Raw genomic sequence first — 2,919 nt, 5'->3', positions numbered from 1 at the left:
GCAAGGAAAACAATGACATAAAATCAAGGTTTGCCTAAAACATCTGTCAGAAGACGATTCTATTTCATTTTACATTTGTATGGCATCCCTACAAAGGCCTTAAAAATAGGTGCTAATGAATTATCCGCTCCACGAACCACCTTGTTCAATTCTTGTATTTTTAAGAATGCGTGGCCTAGTAAATGGAAGTGTGGGCATTGGGCCCCAGTATATAAAAAGGATGACAGGAATGCAAAGGAAAATTATCGGCCCATAACTCTCTTACCATGGGTAAGCAAAGTTCTTGAGAAGTTGGTTGGAGCGCAGATCAACTCTGGCTTTGGTAATTGCTTTTACCAAAACTCATCCGCCTATCGCAAAGCTCACAGCTGCGAAATAACATTGATCAATTTAGTAGTAGATTGAAGACTCGCGAGGGATCAAAGACAGGTTGTGAGCATACTTTCAACAGACATGGCAAAGGCATTTGACTCGTCACATCCACCACTACTTCTGAGAAAGCTTGAAGCGTATGGTTTTCAGGAAAGCGCTATTCAACTTTTAAACAGCTATTTAAATGAACAGAAATATCAAGTAAAGATCGGCCGTCATGTTAGTTCGAGCCGTCATGTGAGTCGTGGCTGTCCTCAGCCTTCCGCGCTTGGCCCGTTATTATGGAATGTTTTCCAGAATGACCTATCCTACTGCCTAACAGCGAACTTGTCTATGTATGCAGACGACCATCAAATTTACCACGTAGGAGTAGACCAGGCAGCTGTGACTTTCCAGTTAAAGGGTAGTGCCAATTTGTCTTCAACGTGGTATGATTCCAACTTACTGGCGGGAAACCTCAAAAAGTACCAAGTTTTGAACTTTGACCTTACTCAAAATGACAGTAATATTTGCGTAACGATGCCGAAATCTTAACTAAGATAACATCAAACTTCTAGGAGTAGTGTTAGATTCTAAGCTAAATTTCCCTTAGCATATAATCTCTATCTGCAAAAAAGCCAGCCAGAGAATTGGTGTTCTAATGAGACTACGCAATTTAACGTACTGTCACCTTGTGTGCCATTTCTGCAAAGCGAGCGACACTCGAAAGCTTGAAAGATTACAAGAAAGAGGGCTTAGGGCGGTTTTCAAGGACAATAATTCTAGTTATGAACAATTATTAGAGAAGGCAGATCTGCCTACTCTACTAAACAGACGCTTACAGGATCTGTGCATCTTTATGTATAAAGTAAAGCATAAACTGTGCCCTGCTTATATAAATAACATCTTTAAAGAACCAAATAGTAATTACAATTTGAGGCAAGCAGATTTCTCTACACCCAGGTATGAGACAGTCACCTACGGCAAGCACTGTATTAGATATATTGGGCCTAGGCTATGGATAAAACTACCTAAAAGTACCAGGGACGTTACAACCCTAATGTCGTTACAACCCTAATTTTTCCCTAATTGGTGTCCCCAAATTAGTAAGGGATTTCTTTTCCCTGGCTAGATGGCTTTTGACACTCTTAATAAAGTTTCTACTACTACTACACTGCTTTTCTAATAATATAAACTTTCCGCGCAACCTTTTTTTATATCTTAGGGGAGGGGGGAGGGGGTGGCACTTCAGAAAAACAATGGTTGCTAAGGAAGCTTTTTAGTCATGCAGGAGCCCTACAAAAAGGTTGAATGGATGGTTCTTTGAAATAACCTTTCCAATGGAAATCTGACATGCACAACTAGTACCAAACCTCTGCCGTGCGTTTCACTGAAAAAAAAAAAAAAAAAGGAAAAACATATGAAACTCTCAGTAAACGAAAGGAAAAGGTGGTTTTTTCACCGGATGGGAAACGTCCCATCATTATTCGTAAACTATGGCATGGAATTTCTATTTTGACAAAAAATGGAACTGACATTTTAAAAAATATATCCAAGGAGGGCCTTATGACGTCATAATTTGTTTGAGAAATATCTTTTTGTAAATAACAAAAAAAAGTAAGAAGACTCACGCTAATACCAACCTAGGGTGGCCAACACATCACGCATGCGCACAACCATTTCACTTGATCAATTGGAAGCCATGGACAGGACCATGCGATCCACATTCCCACACGCTTGCCGTTGGAGAACAGTTTTGCTGTTCCCAACCCAGCTTACCACGTGTATGGCATGTGAAGCTGCCACTTAAAGGGTGCTAAAAGCACCCACCAGGTATGTTAGCTACGCCATGCCGATGAAGCCGAAAAGGCCGAAACAGCTGTCCATGGCTGCTAATTGACCGAGTGAAATGGTTATGCGCATGCGTGATGTGTTGGCCACACCGGGTTGGTGTTATTGTGTGTCACCTTGCTTTTTACTGTTGTGTTTTTGTAAATTCATGCTTTATTTGCTAGAAAAAGGTGACCTTCTTTTCCTCTACTGCACACTGACATGCTTAAGTTGGGATCAACCACTGTTCCTGACAGCTTTGCCACCACCAACCTGCTTTTCAGTACACTAGAGACGGCAGAACTATATCATGTCCGTGACCCTATGAGTAACTTTCACTTCTATTTGCTGAAAACGTCGGATTAGTTCGTCTTCAAGACCATTAACTCCCCCCAAAAGATTCAGGAGAAAGGTCTAAGGAACAAAGGAAACTTGATTGTGAAACTCGATTCTGCGGATATTGTAAAACTAAAGCTTTTCTTCACACTATTCAATGTCCAGGCACAGGACTCTCATCACATAAAGTGTAGTCGTTCGCATAACGTACGGAATTGCATCATTTATGTGGTTTCCATGCATTTTTCGGGAACCAACACAGTCGACCGTTAACGCAACCTGACTTAGTTCTTGAAGAATTAATTTAATCTTCTAATTTTAACGGATATCTCCTTTATTTTTGTATCAATTTATTTATCTATAAATTTCTTGAATTACGAAATGCTGATCGGCTGAGAAAGA

At 40.4% G+C, this 2,919-nt stretch overlaps 1 pseudogene; it reads left to right on the top strand.

Annotated features, from left to right (window-relative positions):
* The window catches only part of LOC137989767 (uncharacterized), an 8,653-nt pseudogene extending 6,676 nt beyond the window's left edge, over window positions 1-1,977 (top strand).
* The last annotated feature ends 942 nt before the right edge of the window (window positions 1,978-2,919 follow it).

This window comes from Montipora foliosa, unplaced genomic scaffold (genome assembly GCF_036669935.1).
Source record: "Montipora foliosa isolate CH-2021 unplaced genomic scaffold, ASM3666993v2 scaffold_473, whole genome shotgun sequence".
NCBI lineage: Eukaryota > Metazoa > Cnidaria > Anthozoa > Scleractinia > Acroporidae > Montipora > Montipora foliosa.
Note: the sequence above shows the minus strand (reverse complement) of the source record. Positions and strands in the feature narration are given on the sequence as shown.